General features: G+C 24.8%; 6 non-coding genes across 6 annotated transcripts; 5 read left to right on the plus strand and 1 right to left on the minus strand.

Moving 5' to 3' along the window:
• The first annotated feature begins 4539 nt into the window (after positions 1–4539).
• On the plus strand, positions 4540–4622 carry Trnal-cag (transfer RNA leucine (anticodon CAG)). The gene has a single exon. It is a non-coding gene; the product is annotated as a tRNA-Leu (tRNA).
• Positions 4623–7073: 2451 nt separating this feature from the next.
• Positions 7074–7146, plus strand: Trnak-cuu (transfer RNA lysine (anticodon CUU)). Its single transcript has one exon. It is a non-coding gene; the product is annotated as a tRNA-Lys (tRNA).
• A 4308-nt stretch (positions 7147–11454) lies between these two features.
• Trnak-uuu (transfer RNA lysine (anticodon UUU)) lies at positions 11455–11527 on the plus strand. The gene has a single exon. It is a non-coding gene; the product is annotated as a tRNA-Lys (tRNA).
• Positions 11528–12510: 983 nt separating this feature from the next.
• On the plus strand, positions 12511–12584 carry Trnai-aau (transfer RNA isoleucine (anticodon AAU)). The gene has a single exon. It is a non-coding gene; the product is annotated as a tRNA-Ile (tRNA).
• A 262-nt stretch (positions 12585–12846) lies between these two features.
• On the plus strand, positions 12847–12920 carry Trnak-uuu (transfer RNA lysine (anticodon UUU)). The gene has a single exon. It is a non-coding gene; the product is annotated as a tRNA-Lys (tRNA).
• A 5281-nt stretch (positions 12921–18201) lies between these two features.
• On the minus strand, positions 18202–18274 carry Trnav-cac (transfer RNA valine (anticodon CAC)). Its single transcript has one exon. It is a non-coding gene; the product is annotated as a tRNA-Val (tRNA).
• Between the last annotated feature and the right edge of the window lie 7545 nt (positions 18275–25819).

The raw sequence follows: 25819 nt of genomic DNA on the forward strand, positions 1-25819 counted from the left end.
GTGACACATAATGTGACAAACACTTCTTTGAATAAGATATCTCTAATAGTTTTTTTAGAATTTTATTTACAATAAACACATATAAAGTAGCATTTCAAAAGTTTTCAGCTATCAAATACAAATGATAACTATAAATTATTTACTTAAAAGAGGCAAGAAGACTTGTATTTACAAAAACTTGACTGAAATTTCTCAAAAACCAGTGGTCATGCTGTACAATGAATCATTGTTGTTGTAGTTATATTTAAAAATATTGATGTTTTATACAACAGACAATATAAGCAATATAATTTTATTAAGGAGCATGAAAAATTTAGTTTTTGTTTACAAAGTATAGTTTTCATTTTGGTGTTGAATTAGATGAGACATTATTTCCTCTTAAACAGAATTGCTTTAAATTTAAACAAAGCCTATTTAAACTTTGGTTTATCTCATCAATGTGTAAAGTATTACAACCAGTTTATAGAAAAATACATTTTGTTGTACTCTTTATATATTGAAAATAATTTATTTATGCAAAGTCTGTTACTAACATTTAAAGATAACATTAAAATAAAAAAGAATAAGTTTAATTATTGAAAGTTTGCATTTAAATAGTAAATCCTCAAAACAAAATTTTAGTCTTTAAAAATTGGTCAGTATAAAAATATTTTTGTAAACCAACAATATCAAAATCTTTCAATGAGATATATTAAGGTCATAAGTGAGTGAAAGCAATTTTTAAACTAAAGATAACATTGGCTTTTATGTAAAATTTTAAAACGTGAATTATAAGTTATGTATTAAAAGATATAAATAATTAAATTTTTATTTTGAGTTATAGTCACACTAGTAAAATGTTTTTGATCAAAACAAATGTACAATAGTATTTTAGTATATTTTTTCTCTAAGGCTTTAGACATAATTAAAGATCTACATTTTAGTTTTTGAACTAAACAGTTCAATAGATGCATTTTACTGTTTATTGATATTTGATAAAGTTAAAAAATATTCCCACCAAACTCTCAAAAAAAAATGTGATTTGCACTTTTACTATGATTTAAATTAGCATTTTACTCTGAAATTTGAGCAATTTTTATAGTCAACACAAATATTCATATAGAACTACTTCAAAAATTTTCAGAAAATCTTTCTTTTAAAGTACCAATACTTTTATGAATCAAATTGGCGAAGAATGTATAAATCAAAATTAAAAAAAAAAGTGTTATGTTTTTCAAAGTTATGAAAATTATCCTAAGTAATTTAAAAATTAGTTATTAAATGTAAACTGTGAAAATTTAATTTTGTTTCTATTAAAAAAATAGAGGAAAACATATACTTAATTTTTTTTTAGTTTCGACAGGTGATCTACCGACTTCAGAATCTGCCTGAAACCGGCTGGATCGGACCTTTTTTGCTAAGAATCTATTTAAATATCAGATATTTAGCTTGATTTTAAAAATTAACCAGATCCAATTGTTAAAAAAAGTAATACTCAATTTGTTATATAACTAAAACATCTGTATTGAAAAACAAACTAAATTTATAACAATATTTTCTTAAACAATCACATCATCCAACTCAAGTAAACCATCAAGTATAAAATTATCCATATTTGATAGCTTGTAGTTCATCTGTACTGCACATTTACAAAGTGTTTTCTAGTTGGTAAATAAACAACAAAAATGTTTTATGAAAATCTGAAGATGTTTTTTATTTGCACTTTAATAAATTATGTTTACCTTAATTTCACCAAAAAAGCATTTTGATTATTTGATTCATAAAAACTAAGTTTACTTGTTCACATGACATACAAATATTAATATTCTTTTATGTACTGTTTTTGATTTAGTGATATTTTTATAGCTAAATAGTTATGTCTGTATACGTTTTTATAAATAATCTATAACATGCTTGTACAACTACTTCTTTAGTTGTTGGGTCATAAGTAGACTTCAGTTTGTAGTGAGCCAGATTTCTTTGATGCCTTTTGGTTACATGACAATTCATATTTCAACAATTCAAATTCTTAAAAAAAGATTTAAGAGACCATATCTCAAAAAGTAAAGTATCCTTGAAAAAAAAGGTATGTAGGCCTTATTGATGTCTACAAGCTTTTTTTTTTCTTATTTGCAAAATTTAGAATTTTTTATTATTATTAAAAATAACTATATTTTAAAACTTATTTTAGCCTATCACAAAAATTATTAAAATAATGCAAAAAGAAAATTACTTGTAGATATTAATAAGACCTAAATACCTGTATTTAATATATACAAAATAAACATAACTTTTGGAGCTGTGGCCCTTTGAACATTTTTAAAAAATTTAAATTATCCAAATTTCAATTGTTGTGCACCTAGACTTCTGCAGGCCTTTGTATAAAACTCAAAGATGTTAAAGCTTGCTATGTGTAAAAAGCTATTACAATTAGAGTCAATAAATAAAAAAGGGTGTACAACTATTCAAATTCCAACAAAAATATTTAAAAAGTTTTTTAAAATATAGACTTATTAATTTTTTAGATTTAGTCTCTTAAAATTTTTTTTAAGAATTTAAACTTTTGGAGTTTTAATTGTCTTGTAACTGATAAGAAAGTACAATTTATTAACATTTATTAAAAGATCATCAACCATGCAATGTTTACAAATAATAAACACTGCAAAATACAATGGACCAAATTATTTATGCAAATTGAATGAGTGTTTAAAATAAAATTAAAATAATTTTTAGTATAAGATAACAACAATGACCATTGTCAGTTCATTGTTTGCAATTATTTTTGCATATGTTAGTGTGTTGTATTCACTAAATTTTGAAAACTTGCTCAGAATTATATGTTTCAAAAACCAAGGTATTAAAAATTTCTTTAAATAATGTATACTATACATCATTTGCATTAAAAGTGGTAATAAAATTTAAACAAAAAAAAATCATAAATATGATAGCAAATTATGAGTATGATTTTTCGTAAAAGTTTGCTAAATTTTTATATTTAGTTAGTTCTAATCTAAAATTAAGTGATTTTTTTATCAGAAAAAAACTTTTTATAATCTTTTGATTGAAATGAGTATGTATAATTTCTAATTTATTTTATTTCGTTTCTTATAGAATAACTCATTAGTATGAAAGATTAGAAATAGCATTTGCTAAAAGTAGAAACTAACTTAATACCAGATAAGAATTTAACAAAAAATGCAGTCATACTAAGTTTATATATAATCATATTTATAATTTGCTATCATGTTTATATTTTATGCAAGTTAAATGTTAATGCCACTTTTTATGAAAGTTAAATTTTTGATTTAAAAGTCTCTTGTACTTGTTTGGTAATAATAGTTATTTTTTTAGTAAATATAAATATCTTATGCATTTTGGTCACTAACATTAAATAATATATATTAAAATAAATAATCAGAAATTTTCATTTTTTGTACTAATCATGATGACAAACAATACTGTTTTAATTCAGGGTCGGCAAACTGGGATTAAGTATTGCCCTAAAAGCTAAAGTTTGAGGCCATAAGGTCTTTAGCTCAAAACATACCTTTTCAAAAACAGTAACAAGAAAAGGTTTTGTAGTAAAAGCTTGAAACCAATCTATTAATTTAATAATTACTCATTACTAGTACTCTACTATTGCTTATTTTGTCATATTTTTATAAATAGTATTTTGAGTTGATTACTACAAATTTGCCTTGGATGTCTTTTTAACAGGAAAATAAAAAAATAAAAAACGTTTACCTACCTCTGTTCAAATTATTAGTCCTATTAGTATAAACAGTTTAGTCCATTGTATTTGTTAGATTTTAATTTTTCTGAGCATTGGCTAGCATTAACGTTTTTTATTAAATTATCAGCGTATAATTGTACTTGTTTTTTTTTGTAATACTATATGGAAACTTTGTTTTTAATTTATTTTTGTACCCAACTTATAACAGTGTAACAGAAAATTGTTACTAAAATTTACTTTAGATTGAATTTTTATCTTCAAAATTTATACCTTTGTGTAGCACAAGTTGTTATCATTGAAATTTAGTCGAAAGCCTGATTTAACCTACAGACTGTATGTTGACCAACCTTGTTTTATTTCTTCTATATAGACAAAATTTTGATTGAGTTGAAAATTAATAAACTTATTTTTTTCAAATTAAGTTATATTATTAGAATTGCCGTGGTGCACATATTTTTTACAGGGTTGCCAAAAACCTGGAATCCTGTAAAACAATGGAGTTTGCAACCTTTAAATTTTTAGCTGATTTTTTTACAGGTAATTATCACAAAAACACATTGTGCATGATTAAAAAAAAAGGAAGTTTAAGAAAGCTTACAAAAAGTCATAAAAATTCTACAAAATCAATAAGTGGGTTCCATACAATTTGCATTGTGGTGGTTTTCAGAAAATCAAATGGTGCCAAAAAGAAAGTTTTTCGAAATCATCTAACATTTTGTACAAGGTGTTTTTGTGGTATTTGCAAAATTAAAAAAAATTTAAGCTGAAAACACCTGTGTATATATTGTCATCTTAATATTAACCAGTTTACATGCTCATCATCAGCTGGCAGGATGGCCGAGTGGTCTAAGGCGCTGCGTTCAGGTCGCAGTCTACATTGTAGGCGCGAGTTCGAATCCCGCTCCTGTCACATTTTTATAAAAAGTGCGCTCGCTTTTAGCATTTTAATACTTTTTAAATTAATTTTTACAACATTTAGATGATTTTTATATTGTTTGTCTTGAAAACTAAGATAATTTGTTAAGTGTGATAAATAAATCTTTCGTAAATGATATAGTTTCAAAATTCTATTACAATCATTGATTTATAAATACTATTTTTTAAATAGGTGTTGCAAGTTTAGTTATTACATGCAATTATCTATTGAAATATCTTGACATTTTAACAGCTGATTTTAGAAAAAAATATTAAGAGTTTTATTAAACAAAGAAGTTTATGATGCTTTAGCTAACTATTCTCTTAATTAAAATTTTAATTCTTTTAGTTTTGTAAAATTCAGTTAGAAATTTGTTTAAAAATCAAAACTAAAATATACTAAAATTAAATTTAATAATAGAACAAAGTAAGGAAAAGTTTGTTTTAATTTTTTAAATTCTCATTTTGTACTTCATTTGTGTCAACGGATATAAATAGTATTGCTTTTATAAACTTCTTAAATTATTTTTCGTGCTAGAACAAAGAAAAAGAATTAATTCAGGTTTTTAAATTAAACAATTGTTGTATGTTTAGTTGTTTATGTTTGTTTTCAGAATTGTTTTGTGTGTAAACTTGAAAACTTTTTAAATGAAAACTTCAATTTTCAAAAAGAAAATGCTGCTATAAAAAGTTATAAGGGTATGTTTAAATTTGTAAAATAGTTTGAATTAAGACTAGTTATAAATATAAGTTTTTGAAAAAATTTTTGTAAAATACAATATAGATGAAACTTACATATTAAAAAAAGTTTCCATTTTCATTTTGATTAAAAGTTTCCTAAAATAATTAAAAGTTCTCATACAACAGAAAATTTTGTAGTACACAACTTATAAACTTTTTTTTTTTCATTTTTACCAAAACACTATCAATTTAAGAATAACAGTAAAATTAAAACTTTATAACTTTTTCAAATTTAAACATTGTAAAAAATTAATTATTTTTTTTATTTGAACTAGTTAATTTTATTTATTTGTAAAAGGCTTTAGGTTTTGAGAATATATTACAAATTTAACCTTTATAAAAGTTTGAAGAAATACTTTTATTTTGATTGTCGTCCTTTAATTTTTTATTTGATTTGTATTAAGTGTAATAAACGTTGGAGATAGTTTTTATTTTTACTTAAGCTAATAAAGGTGGATTATAATTAAAGTTTATATATTTTTATCTAAGTTTTTTATTTGATTAAAATACACATATTTTAATATTTCCAACCAAAAACATTATATTTTTACTATAAATAAGAATAACTTTTAAGTATTGTTTTTGCTCTTCATCTGCAACTCAAGAGTATGTAGTGTAAGTTTCAAAATTTAACCCCCCCCCCCCTCCCCAAACTTACTACAATCGCCCCCAGGAAGGCAGTACCGCCCACTTTGGGAAACCCTGGTCTAAGGGTATCACTTATATCCCTAACCTTTATTCTCGGTCACTAACTTTTTGTTTTTTACTCTCGTGCAAAAATGTAATTCGTGCAAAATTGATCCTTGGTGCAAAGTTGTCTTCGTGCAATTTTGTGCCCTTGTGTAAATTTGGCTTTGTGCAATTTTGTGCTTTCGTGTAATTTTATCTTTGTGCAATTTAGACCCGTTCCCCTTAAGTTTAATATTAGTAATTTTGAAACTTACACTAGATATTCATTGAGTTGCAGATGAAGACCAAAAATTTTAAATGGTAAATTTTAATTTCTTCAAAGGGGGCAATTTGAAAAAAAAGTTTGGGAAACCCGGCCCTAGACCAACGAGCCACCTGTCTGGATAAGACTTCTTTGATTTTTATATCTAACAGATATTGTGACGTAACAACAAAAAATACTTTGTGGTATTAATCAAACTTTTTTGTTTTATTGTTACATAAATCAAATCTTTTTATTTAGATATAATCAATTGTAGTTGTCGTTGCAATAATATTGTCTACTTTACAAACTTGAAGTTTTAGAACTAAATATAGTGATTTTTGTCCGAAACTGAAGGTTATTACTTTATTCATATTATATGTTTTGACTTTTAGAAAACAAATAAAGTGATCTCTTTTTTATTTTTTTACATTTAATTGTTTTCCAAAAAACCTGAAACCCTGAAAATAATATAAAATGAGAAAATTTCAAAAAATCTTGAATTTTGAACAAAAATCACTAGAATAGCCCTCCTCCCTACTCCCTTTTCGCCTCTTTACTAATTATTTCCCCCCAACTTTCTAAAATCGCCCCCAGGAAGGCAGTACCGCCCACTTTGGGAAACCCTGGTCTAAGGGTATGATTCTCGCTTTGGGTGCGAGAGGTCCCGGGTTCAAACCCCAGACGAGCCCTTTTTGACGTCAGTTAAATCATTATAACGTTATAGCATCGTCACAAAGGCTATATAAAATCATTAAAGTCGCTTCACAACGTGCCTGGCTAGCTCAGTCGGTAGAGCGTTGGACTCTTAATCCAACGGTCGTGGGATCGAGCCCCACGTTGGGCGCACCTTATTAATTATTTGGTAACAGTCCTAAAAACTATTTTTACTTTTATATTATTTTTCTGGCTTAAAAACTACATTTTATTGACTTTTTTAAAAACAAGCTGTTTGATTTTAAAATTGAAGTAAGAAAAGACTACAATTTGTTGACCTTGTTTATAGAATACTTATTTTTGGTAATGATAAAAAGCTTTGTTAAGTTACTGTCTTCAACTTAATTTTTATATTTTACCATCACATAAGCTGTGAGCTGCTGTATCTGCCCTGGTATCCATTTTCTTCTTATTCGAGCGCGTCGTGATTTGTTGTAAAGACAACGGTTTATAATAATCCTTATTCTTATTATGATGTTTCGACATATATGATTAAAATAAAGTAGGTTTAAGCTAAAATATATTTCTTTTTTAGTTGTGAAATTTATTTACAAAATTATAAGAGAAATAAGTGCATGCAAAAACTACAACACGTGATTAAAAAAATAATACAATAGTCAAAAGACTAACAGTTTCTTCGAATTTATACTAACTATCGCCCAACAATCGTAGTGAATTTCCGAACTCTAAGTCCCTTATGCGTCGATAGCAACTATTGATTTAATATCTTGAGTGATAGATTCTCCACGACGTTACTTCCCACAATTTAACAATGTTTAGTGACGGATGGTTTTTAGAATTGCCTTTTTTAAGAAAACGCGCTGATTTTATCCTAATTCAAACGAAGTTTACTGCTTATATAAAAATATGTTTGTTTTTTTATAAAAATAAGTTTGTTTTTTTAATACTAGAAGCACGTCACAAATATCTGCGCAAAACACTCCACAACATTCGCTTTTTAAATAAATTTATCAAGTGTTCACTACGACAAAGCAAAAATTCTTATTGCTTAATAATAATTATATAAAGTCAAAATACTTTGGTCAAAAATGCATTGTCCGAGAATCGAACCCGGGCCTCCCGCGTGGCAGGCGAGAATTATGCCACTGAACCAACAATGTTTATGGACACGAGCGCATTTTTGCGTTAATGAACTTAAATTGATACTTGGTGTTCGTATCTGTTAACGAAATGCTACTAAAAGTTATATGTAGTAAAATAAACTTGTTTTGTTTTACTTCTAATTGGCCTTGTTTCGTAAAAGTTAACTGTATTGAAATTTTACTTGTTCAAAAACAAGAACATTTTACGTTGGCTGACCTATAATTCTTTATGCTTACTAAAATGAAAGTATTTTCACATCTAACTATAGCAATATTATATGTCTTGATTTTAGGAAAACAAATAGAGAGATCTCAACTACTGGAGGAGAAATAATGAATATATTCTTTTAAGACTGTATTATGCAAACTAAGTTTCGGTCAAAGACTTCGTCAGTGCTTAAATAAATCTAAAAAGGTATGTGACAGTCATGTAAAATAGCATTTAAACAATTAAATTAAAATAAAAACAAATTTTATACTCGAAATTTTTACTTAAAAACTAAACAAATTAAATTTTGATATTAAGACTAAGTTTAAGGTAAAGTTTAAATTTTTAGTTAAGTCTTAATATCAATATAACTACAATGATAATAATAAAAGCTTTATGTAGCTTTCTTTTTTCTTCTAGTTAATTTTCAAAGTAAACATTGCTTACGCAAAAACGTAGTTAGTAAAGTGTGCTAAGTGTTGAGTTGAATTTAATGTAGCTTATATTAATCGTGACGTAACTATTGATTATTTAAACAATCTTGTGCTTGTAATCGCTATGAAAATTTGAAATCACGCCCGATTGCTTTAAATAAAGACTTATAGTTGAAACAAATTTTTACCTAAAAACAAAACAAGTTAAATTATAATATTAAGATACATACAGATTATTTTATAATTTTTTGTGTTGTTCTTTGATTTTGAAACTTAACTAAAAATTTAAACTTTGTCACGAATTCAATCTTAATATTATAATTTACTTGTTTTGTTTTTAGGTAAAAATTTGTTTTAACTATAAGTCTTTATATAACGCATTCCGGCGGGATTTCAAATTTTCGTAGCTACTACAAGCACAAGATTGTTTAAATTTTCAATAGTTACGTCACACTTAAAATAAGCTACGTTAAAATGCACCTCAACTTTTAGCTTTATTTATTAACTACATTTTTGCTTAAGCAATGTTTACTTTGAAAATTAGCTAGAAGAAAAAAGAAAGCTACATACAGCTTTTATTATTAATATTGCTGTTATATTGATATTAAAATTTAACTAAACATTTTAACTTGACCTTAAACTTAATCTTAATATTAAAATTTAATTTGTTTAGTTTTTAAGTAAAAATGTTGAGTAAAAATTTGTTTTTATTTTAATTTAATTGTTTATATGCTATTTTCCATGACCGTCACATACCTTTTTAGATTTATTTAAGCACTGACGAGGTCTTTAACTGAAACTTAGTTTGAAAAACAAATTCTTAAATGAATAAATTTTAGCTATAATAGTTAATAGTTATTATTAATTATACTAAAGTTATAATGCTTTTGGTTGGAAATCTTAAAATATGTGTTTTTCAATCAAATAAAAAATTAGGTAAAGGCACTATTATTTTTCGATAAAAAGTATATAAACCTTAATTATAATTCCATTTTTATTGGCTTAAGTAAAAACAAAAATTATCTACAACGTTTATGAGTTAGTACTATTTTAATGTAATTAAAACAAAACTATTTAGTATTAAAATGCTTATGGTAAGGCTCAAAACTGTCTAGGATATTTTAAAAATTACTTGTGAATATAGTAAACAATAACTTGGCTGATAAAAGTTTTTTGTCGTTAAGAATATAAATGCAGGTTAAGTTTGCCCAAGTTAAAAAATAAACAACTTTTGCCTAAAAAAACTTTTAAGGTACTTATAAAATAAAATACTATATAATTTTTTTCTTGTTAATAATAGTTTGACTTTGAGCTAAAGAACTTTTCAATTTACTAATATTAGTAGTTTTAATTTCTATTAAAACAAAACTTTTAGTTCTTGAGTACTAATAAATATAAAATAAGTTTATTTCATAATGTTATACTGCTGCTTAATTAAATTTTATTAATATTAAAATTCTGTTGTAGTTTTTAAACTTACATAGTTTTTAAATAACTATTGTAACTTACTTTAACAAAACAGTGCAACAAAAAAATTGTTTAATATGAATTTATTTCTTAAGTTTTTTTTCAAGTTGTGTAGAACTTACACATGGATATATATGATAATTGCAACTTACACATGGCAATATAGGATATTTACATTATGTTCATTAACATAATACATATATTTCTTATAACTTGCAGTAAGCATAATTTAGTCTTTTTTTAGATACAGCATTGCAGAGTGGCTTGAAAGTAAACTAAATCCCGCAATTAAATTCAAGTATATAAATTTTTGCAGTAAAAATAACAAAATTTCAACTTAAAGCTGTCAAGATTAAGTTTTATTAAAAAACCACACTGTTAAAATCTCAATGAAAGATTTCATATTATACTAAATTTTATTATCAACTAGATTTGTAAAAATATTAAATATAAATGAATCTATAGAAATAAGTTTTAAAAGACTCATATTAAAAGGGGTATAGAGTATAACAATAGATAATAAAAGTTGTTTATAAAAATAAATTGAAATATTTATAATATGGATGAAACAAACAGAAAGGTACAATTGAGAAAAGTTGTGTTGGTAAATCCGAAGCACAACTACAAAACTGCTCAATTTAAAATAGCCATCAATCTCAACTATAAGCTGCTAAATGAAATTCAGACTTATTGAGAAGACAAACATTTGTTTAATTGTTAGTATAAATTAAAAACTAATAATTAATTTTCAATGCATATTCTCTTTATTTGTTAGTTTTTATAAAAGCATACATACTTATACAAACTGAATAATATAAATTATAGAGTATAGTTTGTATTTTTTCCATTTGATAATAAATCGTTTAATTTTGATATTGAGTATAGTTGTATACAGTTTAAGTTTACTTAAACATTTATTTTTATTACAGGTAATAATTGTATGAATAACATTGCCTTTAATTGATGATAAACTGAGCATTAATTCTACAATTAATATACAGCATAATCAAGTAAAAAATATGAATTAGAAATAAAACAAATTGAAAATATTGAAGATAAAACATTAAAATAAATTTTAACTTTCAAAACTACCAACACATTGATGTACACAGTTTAATGATATATAACAGTTAAGATTTTGCATTTTACAGCCTCAAAACTTCAAAGTTATGCTATAGTGACGTAATAATCAGTTTTATATACGTAATAATCAAGTGTTGGCGTGAGCCTGGCTAGCTCAGTCGGTAGAGCGTTGGACTTTTAATCTAACGGTTAGGGGTTCAAGTCCCCTGTCAGGCTCCTTTTTTTTCTCTCAAAGTTATGACTAGTTTAACTATTACTCAAATGTCATTAAATATACATTATTGCTCTATCTTTGCTAGTTATATATATTTTTTTTAATTCATGATAGTAGATACGCTTATGATTAAGTATAAATTGTATAATATATTTAGTTTATAATAGTGAATAGATAAACTAACTCTTTTGTAGTTAAATGTAATTTTTTGTAGATAAATTCTTTTCATAAAAAATATTTAATTATTTTATAACATATTAGATTTATTAATATAAGTCAGATTTTTAATATATTCTGTATTGGAAATAGATTATAAAACAAAATGCAGTAAGTAAAAATAAATCATTTAGCTGTAACTACAAAATAATCAAAATTCTTAAAAATTAAAATACTAGCTGTTAGTTAACTTTTAATCTCAGTTTAACTTGTTTAGCTATTTTAATATTTATATGTACTAATTGAAATAAATAGAATTAGGCAAGTATCTATGAGTTTTGTAAATTAATATTACAATTTATTTTTAAATGTTTAATTTAAAAAAAACCACACAAAATTTTGAATTAAATGTTTTAGTGTTGAAAGTCTACAATCATTTTAGTAGATTTGAAAGATTTGTTAGATGAAATACAAGCGCAGTTAAATGTGATAACACATAGTCAATTTTTAATATGTAATTTATTACATTAAAGAATTAAATAGCTAACAAAAGTTAGATATATATATATATATATAAACTAAATTACATAAGTGTATTATTAATGTTTGATTTTAGATTATTTACTTCAACAAGAAAACGGGTTGTGAAACATCATTAATTTCGAACCATAGCATAAGTGTAATAAAATTAAGTTAAATTTAAGACTTCACAACTATATATGTGGTAATTATAAAAAACAATATTTTATCAAAATAATTGTTGATGGTGTTATTACGTCATAATACGCTAGTCAGAATTATAATCCTTAATAATGCGTTTTGAACGTGTGGCCGGTTAGCTCAGTTGGTTAGAGCGTCGTGCTAATAACGCGAATGTCGCGGGTTCGATCCCCGTACTGGCCACATCTCATCCTCGTTAGTATAGTGGTGAGTATTCCCGCCTGTCACGCGGGCGACCGGGGTTCGATTCCCCGACGGGAGACTTTTAGCCTACTAATTTTATTAAAGTTGGTTATGTTGTCCATTAATTAGTGAAGTACAACAATTATAATTTATGTAACTCATATAAAAAAAATTTCAGTTTTTAAATGATATTTAACACGTTGAAGTATTACAGTAAAAAACAACTTTAGTTGATAAAGAAAATAATGAATAATCACCATAAGTCTTCGTGGCGCAATCGGTTAGCGCGTTCGACTTTTAATCGAAAGGTTGGTGGTTCGAGCCCACCCGAGGACGTTCTTTTGTCTATTTAGTTTTGAAGCATAAGTAAAGTTTTTACACTGAGTGTCTTTTTGTACTTCATCATTTTTTCAATACTATGTAGTTAGTTATATAGCTCAAACATCTAATTCTTTACATTGAGTTTTTGTTTTGTCACTGATAAAGAAACATTCTTATTATTTAATCTTCAAAAGTTTCTTTTTAAAATAACATTTTACCTTCAGTTTCATCTAAATAATAACTTGATTAAAAAGATGATACACCAAGATAAGTTAAACCGTTTTAGCCCTGGACCTTAAATATTAATAAGTTTTCATATGCAAAATTTAAGTTGTAAATAATAATTTATACTTAATAAAAAGGTATACCCTGGTATCTACCTTTTATCAAGTATACTTAGGGTTGCCACAAAACCTGGAAAAACATAGAACTTGAGAATTTAGGCTAAAATAACATGGAAAAACCTGAAATTTTAAACAGTTTGACATTGTGGAGTTTTACCCATCTATATCAGAAAAACTATTAAGTAAAGCCTTAGCTTTTGCAAAAGAAAGTACAAAAGTAAGCGAACAAGAAATTAAGATCATCTTAAACGCATCTAAATCTGTATTACATAATAAAGAAGAAGTATGGGTAAAAAGAAAGAGTAACACAGAAGAGAATGAACTTTTCGACATCACCATGGGAGGTAAGCATGGAGCGGAAATATGCGAACTAGTAGGTCTCTATATACTACATAAACTCAGGAATGCGCTCCCAAACCTAACAACAGGATTGTACCGCGACGATGGCTTAACGGTCATAGAAAAAAACAAAAGTAATGTTGATATAGAGAAAATTAAAAAATCCATGCACAACATATCAAAAGAAATGGGAATAAAGTTAGATATTGAAAATCCTTCACGTAAAATTAACTATCTAGACTTAAGCTTCAATCTATACAACCACACATTCCAACCATATAGAAAAGAAAACAGCAAAATTATATATATTAATTCAAAGTCCAACCACCCTCCAGCTATACTGAAACAAATCCCAAAAATGATAGAAGAAAGACTTTCCAAAAATTCTAGCAATGAAAATCTATTCAATGAAATAAGTAAAGATTACAATGACGCAATAAAGTTAAGTGGCTACAATTACAAAATAAAGTTCAAAGATGAAGATGATGAAAAGAAACAGCCTAGAAAAAGAAAAAGAAAAATAATATGGTTTAATCCACCATACTGCAAATCAATAAAAACAAACATTGGCAAGAAATTTCTCCAAATAATAAACAAATACTTCGGAGTAGACAGTAAATTCAAAAAATACTTGAATAAGAACAACATCAAATTAAGTTACAGCTGTTTGCCAAACATTGAGACAATCATAAAGAATCATAACAAGAAGCTCACAAACTGCAACAAGAATGATGAAGATGAAACATGTAACTGTAGAAACAAAGAGAAATGTCCTTTGAAAGGCGGTAACTGTAGGGCAAAAAATGTCATATACCAGGCCACAGTAAAAACTGACAATGCAACTAAATCATATATTGGTCTAAGCGCCTACCAATTTAAAAAAAGAGTGGCAACCCACAGAACGACAATAAATAGCAACCCAGAAGATAGAAATTATATTCAATACAAACAAGCAACTGAGCTATCAAAATACATCCACACATTGAAGAACGAAAATAAGAATTATGAATTGACCTGGACAATACTGGAAAAAGAATATGAATCAAGACCGAGAATCGAGACGTGCAGGTTGTGCTTGAAAGAAGCATTAAAGATCCTACAAGCAGATAAGAACTGTATTAATAAAAGATCAGAAGTAATGAGCTCTTGCAGGCACAGAAACAAATTTTTATTATTCTATTGGAATGAGTCTAAAACCTAATAATTTAAATATTTTTAGCATTTTAATCATCCGTTAGTTTTTTCAGAATTTTGTTAAGAATTTGTTGTGTTTTCGTTTATATTACTGCATTTAGTTTTTTAATTTCTTTTATTTTTATTTATTAATTAATACCAATATTTAGTTCACCTAATTATGCATTTTTCATTAAAATTTGAATAGTTAATGTTTATTTATTTTTTACGCATCAATGAGTTCAGATTCACATTACTGCCAATGTCTAAATGTTATTTACTGTTTTGAAATTATTTGAAAAGGTCGGCTAAGGCTCACCGAAACCGGTAATAAACCAAAGCAGTGCTTAAACATTTGTTTTATTATACATGTAAAATAATAAAATTTTGATTTGACACAAAAAGTATTTCATGTAGATCAGCGGTTCTAAACCTGTGAAAAATTTACTCTTCGGGGTTAATTAACTTGTTTTAGGAGGCAAAATTTTTTAACTACAAGTTGTGTAAATAAATGTTTTTTAACCGACTGAGCTAGCCAGGCTCACGCCAAAAACTTGATTATTACGTATATAAAAGTGATTATTACGTCACTATAGCATAACTTTGAAGTTTTGAGGCTGTAAAATGCAAAATCGTAACTGTTATATATCATTAAACTGTGTACATCAATGTGTTGGTAGTTTTGAAAGTTAAAATTTAACTAATGTTTTATCTTCAATATTTTTAAATTGTTTTATTTCTAATTCAAATTTTTTACTCGATTATGCTATATTTTTACTGTAAAGTTAATGCTCAGTTTATCAACAATTAAAGGCAATCTTATTCATATAATTATTACCTGTAATATAATTAAATGTTTTAGTAAACTTAAACTGTATACAACTATGCTCAATATCAAAATTAAACAATTTATTTTCAAATGGAAAAAATATAAACTGTACTCTATAGTTAATTGTTTATTTTTATACTAATAAATACTATGTGCTTTCTTAACGACATTTAAATAAAACATTATTATTCAGTTTGTATAAGTTTATATACTTTTATAAAAACTATTAATTAAAGTGAATGTGTATTGAAAATTAATTATTAGTTTTTAATTTATACTAAAAATTAAAGTGGTTGGTCTTCCGAATAAGTTTGAATGACATTTACTAGGTTATTGTTGAGATTGATGTGAAGTTTGAAATTGGGCAGTTTTGTAGTTGTACTTCGGATATCTTAACACAGCTTTTCTCAATTGTACCGGTGTGTACGTTTCATTCATGCTAAAAATAAATCGGTTAACAAATACAACTTCAGACTTTATATAACTTTCTGCAATTATACTTTAGATTACTTTTTATAATATGAAGTCTTTGAAAACTAATAATGTTACATGAACTGGTTGTATTGGGAATTGCAAATCATCAAGCAGGAGTCGATTTTCACGACAGAAGCAACGTTGAATTTTTTTTTAACGGAATACTCCTTGTTTTTGGTTTGTTTGTTCATACTAAAAGTTAGGAATTTACTAGTTATTAAATATCTATTTGATTTAGTGTTAGCAGTTTGTGTTTTTCTTTCATATGTTTTTTAATGAATTTTAGAAAGCTTCCTTTACATGTCACTATAGTTTATGATATTTATTTTGTTTAGTTCTAGGTTTAGATATTTTTCAGCTATATTATAGGGGTGCCACTTTATCTTGTAACCTGAAAAAACCTGAAATTTGATAATTTAGGCAAAAAAAACCTGAAAAAACTTTAAATTTGAGCAATTTTGAAAAAAATCTGGAAAAACCTGGAATTTTTAACAATGTTTACATGTCAAGTAGAAAAATTTCAAATTCTTTAATTTAAAGACTCAAAACAAGTACTTTAAAAAACTTGGAAGAAATTTTGAAAATCTTGAGAAAATTTGCCAAAATTCAGTGACAACCCTGTATAGTAACAAATAAAAACATTTATGCTTTTAAAGTTGTTGCTAACATATAAGAATATTTTGTTTAAATAAACCAAATCAGTTTGAGTAAATGTTTTTAATAAATGTGACATTTAATAGTATTGTGTTGTTTAACTGTACTTGAACGAAACTAAAACCTCCTTTTAATTTGCATCCCAACTGTTTAATTTTTATCATTATAATTCATTAAAAATCACTAAATAATAACCTAAAAAATTTTATTAGTTACGTACAATTCTTCAGTGTGAATCATTTAAAAAATATTCATTTTAATTATTATACTTTATTATTATACTAATTTTGTACTATTAAACTCTACTAGAGTAAAACTAAACAAGTAAAGTATAAAGGTTTATTTAAAAATATTTTTGTCTCATTGGATAACATAATAGTACTTTCTACTTTGGGTTGCACGTCAAAAGTTGATAAGGATGAAACCCTTTTCGTATGCTGTTGTTGATTGTCGTGTGGTAATCTTAATTATTTACTATTGATGGCGCGAAGCATCTCAACTTTGTTGAGGATGGCCATAAGAAACACTGTTTAAAACAATTACTTAAATTTAAAATATTACTTGAGTTTTAGTGTATAGGTATTAAAATAAATAATAAATAAAAGAGCATAATTTAAACCTGATTAAAGAAAATTTAGTTTTTACGTTCATAGATATTTTTCTATACTTTACTTGCAGATTTTGTATGATATATACTTTGTATAATCGATTTAAACATACTGCATGCTAATTAGTCTTTCTTAAAACTAACATGTTGTCTTTTATATGTTATTTTACACATTAGGTACTTTTGGTTTTAAGTGCAACATTAATTTTAAATAAATTCATTAAAAAGATATGAATTAATTTTTTTCTGCCCTCACTTTAGAAACTAAACTTTGTAATTTAAAATACAGTGATGAAAATAATATGTCAAAATTGAATTGTCTCTTTCACTATTTCTATAAATAACTTTAGAAAAAGCTACCAGATTAAATTGTTTTAATTACCGAGATGTAATATAAAAGTTCGACAGAACCTTATTTATAAGCTAATTTAAATTGCAAAAAAAAAACTTTTTCTATATAAGTCTATTTTCTACTACAGTTTAAAACAACGCGTTGAACTTTTAAATTACACAACAAACAATTATTATTAATTAACTTAAAATTTCCAGTAATTAAATATTTTACGAAAAATAGATATTAAATAATTTTATACGTTAGTGGTTATTAACGATGAAATTTTCCGCTCTAAGTGTTTCTATCAAACTTTTTAACAAATTTACCTATATCTTAAAATATTTTTAAAATTTTTGTTTTCTAAATAAATAACTTATATTTTAGTCTTTCAAATAAAGCTAATGTTTTTGTTGTTACTTTGTATTACAGTAAACTTTTAAACTAAAATTAAGAGTATATAATAATTGAGTAACTACAAATGAAAACATAATGTTTTAAAAAAATTTCTTACTTACCAACAAATAGTGAATTTGTAATAAAAATGTTTCAGCCCGGGCTCGAACCGGGGACCTTTCGCGTGTGAGGCGAACGTGATAACCACTACACTACTAAAACACATGTCTACTACCGCTAAATTTTGTATATAAAAGCAAACTTTTATTGCTGAAAATTTGTAACTTATCATAATATATAGTTCTTTGTCTTAACTAAAAATGATTGCTTAATTTACTGAAATGTAAAGGGCTTATTTAGATAGAGATGTGTAAACTAAATACTTTATTTACAACCAGGTTTCGGTGACAAAAAACTTGCGACCTCTTTAAGTAAAATAAAATTGTTTAAATTAAGTTACTAGAAAAAAGATTAGGCTTTTTAGAAACAATTTAAAAGTCCTTTATACCTTGACTGTTATGTTGGTCTACTAGGATACTACATCTGCAGGTTATTAAATACTGTCCATATCACAAAGTTTTTATTAAAAGCTATAAACTAAATAAAAAAACATAAACATTGTGAAACATAAAGCTCTGTTCTTCAAAGTTAAACTTATAACTTGATGGGAGAGTTACAGTAGTTATAACATATAGATAAGAATTAAATTAAAGAAGACTATGAATCAGTAGCTTAATACAGTTGTTCTCTAGCACCATCTAACAGACAATCTTTTTTGATGATTTTATCCCATGGATTTCCTTAGAATAATTTTCTTAAGTTTTAGTAGAAACTTTTTATAAAGATATTTGTTTAAAAATGGTTAAGTCTTTCTTAGTTTTTTTATGATTTTTAAAAAGTACTTAGTTTATCCTAATATTTCTAAATTAGATAAGTCTATGTACATATTATGGGAACGAGTTAAATATGCACCAAGACGCTTTGCACAAAGGGTATTTTTTGCACGAGAGTAAAAATTATAAAATACATAAAACTAAAGTAAAAAACAGAAACAAAAGAAAATAAACTATTAAAAATACAAGTTAGAAAAAAAAGTTACCGACCGAGAGTATGGGTTAGGGATAACAGTGATAGTAAAAATAAATAATAAGAAACAAAAATATATAATAAAAACTATTGAAAAAAAAAAGAAAATTAATTAACAAAAAAACAAAATAGAAGAAAAATAAGTTACCGACCGAGGGTTAGGGGCAGAGAAGCCAAATGTAGCCGAAACGCGGAAAATTTGTTAAAAAATGAGCTATTTACCACAATAGCTGTTAGCTTAGCATAAACCTCTTTTGACCTAAATTTTGATTTTTATAGCAGAACGGCTTTAAGGGGCGTCACTTAAACGTAAAGGGGAATCTCATTCTACAAAACATTTTGAAAAATAATTTATCAAAATTTATAAACTTTAGTAACAATACTTGTAACTACAAGTTGTAAGGTTTAAAATAATAAATTTAAACTGTAACAAGTTAAAACATTATAAAAGAATCTAAAGGAACACTGCTCTTCAAATAAAATAAATTTAGAAATATTTAAAAAATGCTCATGCTCATAACTTTTATTAAAAAAATCATCAGTATTAAAAAGCAAATTTTTAGTATGTTTTAAAACTTCAATTAGATATATGTATTTTTCATTTTTTCAGGTAGAAAATTAAATAATTTGTTTAAATGTTAATTTAAACTTATCTAAACTTTTTTATATTGTTTAACGAAAATAAGACGAAATAAAACTTTCAGCAGAATATTAAGATTAGTAAGTTGTTTATGTAACATTGCCAAACCCTTAATTACACTGAATATACAATTTTTTAAATTTACAAAGTGTTCAATTTATTGTTTTGAAGCAAAATAGAAGGTGGATTTTGAAGTAAATCTGATGGTTGTCTACCATAAAAAATTAAAATATCCTAGAAATAAAATAATTAATTGTGATTAAAGTCTTAAAATACTTAAAGATTTTTATCAAAAAGTTTTCTTTTTAGTTTAATTTTTGTATTCTACTTTTTATATTTAAATGTTATAATAAATTTTTAAATGACTTGAATAAACTTCAAATTTTATGATTTCATTCAAGTTATATAGTTTATAACCAAGACATTACTATATTCAAATTACTATTTATTCAAACATAAGTTTATTATTTTCAAATACAAAAATAAGGTTTAACATTTTTTTTAGTTTTTAGAAATGTCTCTTTGACTTAACTTTTGCACATTTTTGTTGGTCACTCTTTACTCAAAAAAAAAAACAACATATTGAGTCTTAATGAAATGGGTAAATAAGATTTCTTGAAACAACCTATCTGCAAATTTTAATTTAGTAATGTCTTGCATTATTAAAGTCTAGGACTGTTTGTATAGTAGCCATATACAATGTAGCCTTCAAATGTGCATAAATTTGTTAACCATTAAAATAATAAAATTGGTTAACCTGTGTTTTTAATTTAGTCCAGTTTTATAAGCTAAATCTTATTAATAATATCTTTAAAGACTCTCCTTTTGTAACAACTGAATATTTTAACTGAATACTTATTAATTATTCAAGAATTAGCTAAATGACTTTAGACTAGTAAAAAACATTTTACCTATAATTTTAGAACTTAACAGTTATATAATGTTTTCTTTTTAATATTTAACACTTTAATTACTCTTTTTAGCTCTTCTTTGATATCTTAAATAAGTTCTTTTGTTATTTGATAAATATTTTTGTTTCAATTTTGGTTTTGATAAATCATGTTTTTCAAGAATTCTAGAAGTTATGATATTATAGCTTAAGTTTAGAAGTGTACAAATTTTTCTAAAAACAGCTGTATTTAAATCAAAACTAAACAATGTCTTTTATTCACTAAAAAAATTAACAAAGTATTATGTAAAATAATCATAAAAAATTTAAAAATAAGTTTTGTGTAATAAGTATAACAAAATAATAGTTAAATAATTGATCTTAATCATCTAACTGTTATAAAAAAGAATCATTAAGAACAATTTTAACAAAATATTCATTAAAAAAATTTGATGGATTTGCTTCATTAAAAAAGTTTTCAGCTCACATTTCCCATATCCTACAATATATGAGCAAAAAATTAAATTAAGGCTTTTAAAGCATTCAAAAAGTCAATGAAATGTACATTCATTTTTGTGTCTTTAGATAAAATGATTGTGCTAAGAATTAATGTTTCAGTTTTAAAATTTGTTTGTATCATGTATAAATTTAACATCAGTAGATTAGTTTTTTTATAGTATCATCCATAAAGTCTTTACTAAGATTTTTTATACAAGCAAAAACAGTTTCAATTAACTTTTAAGATATATTCAGTTAAAAAAGGTTTCAGATAAATACTGTGTGTGGAACTCTTAAGTTACCATGAATTTTTTTTGAAATCTCATGCTAGTGTTGATATCCTTTAAGTATCTCATACAAGTTTTTATGCCTTAACTATTTCTTATTTCTTACAAATATTGATTTTTTAAACTCTTCTGTAATTATTTAGGTATCTTTTTGTATTTAAACTTAATTAGTATTATTTTTATTCAAAAATCTTCTAACAAAATAGTTTTATTTCTATTTTATTATAAACTCCTAACTAGTCTGAGGTAACCCAGGCTGACTATTTTGCCTCAAAGAGTGGAAATTCTGATTATTAACTCAGCTAAATTATAATTACTTTAACTTAGTAGTTAGAATAGTTAAAAGCAAAGTATACATTTGTAAGTTGTTTAAAAAGTAGGAAAAACATTTATCTAACTAACTAATGAATTTTTATTAAGTAAAAAAAAATAATATTTATTTTAATAGCTTATTACTAACAAAACAATGTTTTACTTCTATATTTGCATATAGGAGATCCTCAGTTGTTGTTAACAAATCTGAAAAAAAAAATTGAAAAAATATTATTTCTTATTTTATGATAGTTAACTTTATAACAGCCTATTTAATACAAAGCACTAAAACATTTATTTGTCACAGCTGGTTAAAAATGAAAACTGTCAAAATTGAAGCACCTACTAGGAAGAATAATCAAAAATACACTTCTAAATGGAAATCTGTTCCTGAGTTTAAAGGTAAAGTAGTTGATTATTGCTTTACATAAATAAGACTTATTTATTAAATACAGAATATGATTTTACTAATAGACTGGATTATGCCTGATGTTTCTAGTTCATACCACGTAAGGTGTAGATATTGTAAGAAGAGATTAAAAGCGAAATTCTCAAGTCTTAAATACCATGCTAATACTAGTTAAAATTTAAAAAAAGTTAGTTTTAACTAATCATCCTACCAAAAATTTTGAATAACAATTAAAAACATGTTAAGGGCATAGGGATGTAGATTACCATTTTTACAATTTAGTCTTATAATATTGAATTTTAACTAATAACTAAGCCTTAAGTTGCTTTTTATAAATTAAAAAAAAGATCAAATTATTTTTTGAGATATAGCAGGTCATATTGGATAGCAACAATAGGTTCCTTTTGGGAGGGGCAAACTAAAACAGCAAAAAAAGACTACTTCACTAAAAATCTATCTTCTTCTACGTTTTTCGAGATAAATGCCACAAACTTTCAGAATATTCTGCTTTCAATTTTTAAAACATTGTGTCGGAAGAGAATTTAAACAAATAAAAAATTATAATTTGTGACAAAAAAACAGAAAAAAAACTGTTTATTTTTTGTTTATTTTTTTATAATTTAATTTTTTTCATTTTAAAAACATTCTTTCTGACAAAGTTTTAAAGTACATTAAACAACATATCCTGAAAGTTTGAGGTATTTATCTCAAAAAACGTAGGAGAATATAGATTTTTAGTGAAGTAGTCTTTTTTTGCTGTTTTAGTTTGCCCCTTCCAAAAGGAACCTATTGTTGCCTCCCACTTTGACCTGATATATATCAAAAATTGTTTTTTATTATTAAAAACAGTAAAAACCATCTTGTAGCTTAGAAACTCAATAAATTAAGATCAAAATGTGAAAAAAGTGTTTAACCCCCCTATGCCCTTGATACTTTTATTAAATTTTTTTTGCATTTCTTAATTTGAAAAATAACTAAAATAATTTTCATACTGCTCTACTATTAGCATGTAGTTTTCATAGATATTCATGATTAAAACTTCAGTAACAGGTTTTATTCATTATGTTTTTCATAAATGGGCTAGATTTTGCATGCTTGTTTTCTAAAATGTTATCATTTTGTATAAACTTTACCTGAACACAGTAAGCTGAAAACGGGTTAAAGCGGCCATTGGTTATAATAAAATAATATTGCTGAAAAAAAAAATTGTACAAAGTGTTAAACATAGTTTAACAAAGTTTGATTTTTTTTTTTAAATAGGTTTTGTTGTTTTTCTGCTTGAAGTATTTAAGAAGTTATGTAAGTTTAAATCCAACTAGTTTTTGCCTATACAGTTTGAAAACTACTCCAAGTTCTTAATAGTTTTGACAAAATTTTCTTGCAGAATGTTAGAAAAAATTTCTGTAAGACTAATTTAGAGAATTTTTTTTGCATTTATCTTAAACTTTGTTGAAATAGTATTGGAAAATAAATAAGTTATATAAAAACTTAAAACTAACTTAATATTTTTTATTTGATATTTTTTCAAAAAAAAAAGTGCAAATAGGCATCAGGATGTTGCTTGTATAAACCTAAAATTAGTTAATTTCCTAATGATTGTTTTATTTTGTAAAATTGTATATAAAATTTTTATCATATTTGCTAAAAAATAAAAATATGAAGATATTTCAGCACCAAGCAGTTGAAATATTCTCTTTTAGAAATACTTTGTAGTATATTACCATAAATCATCAGTGAAATTTTCAAAAGATTATAAGTTTTAAATTGAGAAAATATACACTTTTTTTCAATTTTTTAAAGATATCTGACATTTTTAAACACTAATTTAAAGAAATCAAAAACCTAAAAAAGTTTTTATATAAAAGCTTCTAAGGTATTTTTTAGCAGTTAATGTTGGCCTTAATTTTGATAAAAATTTTAGTTTTTTCAATTAATTTTTCTTTTTTTAAAAAGTAAAAATTTGCTACATTTAAGCTTACATAATTTAATTTTATTCACAGGCCGCAAATGAGATATTTATATAACAATACTTTTATATTTTTTTTACTGAGAGATTGTTTCTTCCAAAGTATTAAAGTCCACAGTTTTCATTTAATAAAAATGTTTAATATTGAAGAATTATATACTACACGTACATTTTTTTGCATATAAAAGCAATTTAAATCTAATTAAATTATATTCGAACATTTTATAAACATTATAAAAGTATTATCAGTAAATATACAATTATTTCTAGTAATCTATTAAGTTTGATAAAGTGTATTTGTATCAAAGTTGTTTTTTATTTTTGTTTAACTTTTTAATTGAAATATTTGTACAAGTTGATCAATTTTTAATGTTTTATACTTGAATAAATTTTATAGCTTTCTACTTTTAATGATATTTTTTGTTAAGTATTATATGTGTTTGTTCTAGTTCAACCTATTTTGAACAACTTTTTCGACTTAACAGGAATTTATATCACTTGCAGCACTGATTTTAGTAAAGCCAACCGCAAAAAGTTAGTTAAGATTTCGAGAGAATGTTTCAATTTGATAGTGCCTGTCAAAGTTGTAAAACAAGTAAGATTTTAATTGTCCCAGGAGCACTCATCTCTTTAAGTTAGTTTTTGTTTTAATATTTTATTTATTCTAAATAACTCATCAGTGTTTGTTGTTTATCTATTTACTTATTTTTAGACCATCTTCCCTAATTAAAGAGATACTTTGGTCTTTAAGTTAGTTTAAAAAAAAAAAGTTTTTTACCTTTCTAAAGTTTTTTTTACAACTTAAATAAAAGTATGATTGCAATTTTTCCACTTCATAATATCTATATTGTTTTTCTAACTCTTCGTTTTAAAATGTATAATAATATTATATTTAACTACAATGGATTTTCAAATATTTTAAAAATTATTTTTGAGTGATAAACAAGTTTTTGAAATTCTACTTCTCTGTAAAAAGTTTCAAATGCAAACATATGTAAAACAAAGCTTTTGTAGTAATATTTAAAAGTTTTAACTAATTTACACAACTTTTCTTATGTTCTTAAGCAAAAAACCTTGAATTTCTTTAAATATTTTTTTTTGAAATGAAGAAAAACATAAAATTATCAATTAAACTTAGATATAAATTTACACAAAAATCAACAAATTTTAAAACTTTTGTATAAAGATTTTTATTAGAATGCTAATTCAAGTTTAAGTAAACATTAGAGATTAAAAATACTCAAAGTGCTTTATTTTTGTTATAATTTGCTCTTGCTTTGTGTCATGTAATACAACTTTCTGATCAAAAGAACTGTAATTTTTATTTTTGGTTAACTTTAGTATTACTTCATGAATACTGTATCAGTTGAATTCAAGTTTAATAGATGCTAAAAAATTTCAAAACAATGTATAGCTCGATCTTATTTTGTAGATTTTTAACTAAATTTTATGTTGTTTATTTACTGTTTATTTAATTTATTAAACAAATTTTGAAATATAACTGTTTAAAATTGAGAGCACAATAATTTTCAAAATATTTAACAAACTTTAAACTTACAATGTCAAAAAATTAAATGATTTAGATAAACATTTGAACTAGAAGAAAAATTTTCAATTAGTTTTAAATAAATATATATAAAGGTATATGTTTTGTAACTATAAATAAATCTTTGTTATATG

This window comes from Thalia democratica, chromosome 6 (assembly GCF_965202585.1).
Source record: "Thalia democratica chromosome 6, ktThaDemo2.hap1.1, whole genome shotgun sequence".
Lineage (NCBI taxonomy): Eukaryota > Metazoa > Chordata > Thaliacea > Salpida > Salpidae > Thalia > Thalia democratica.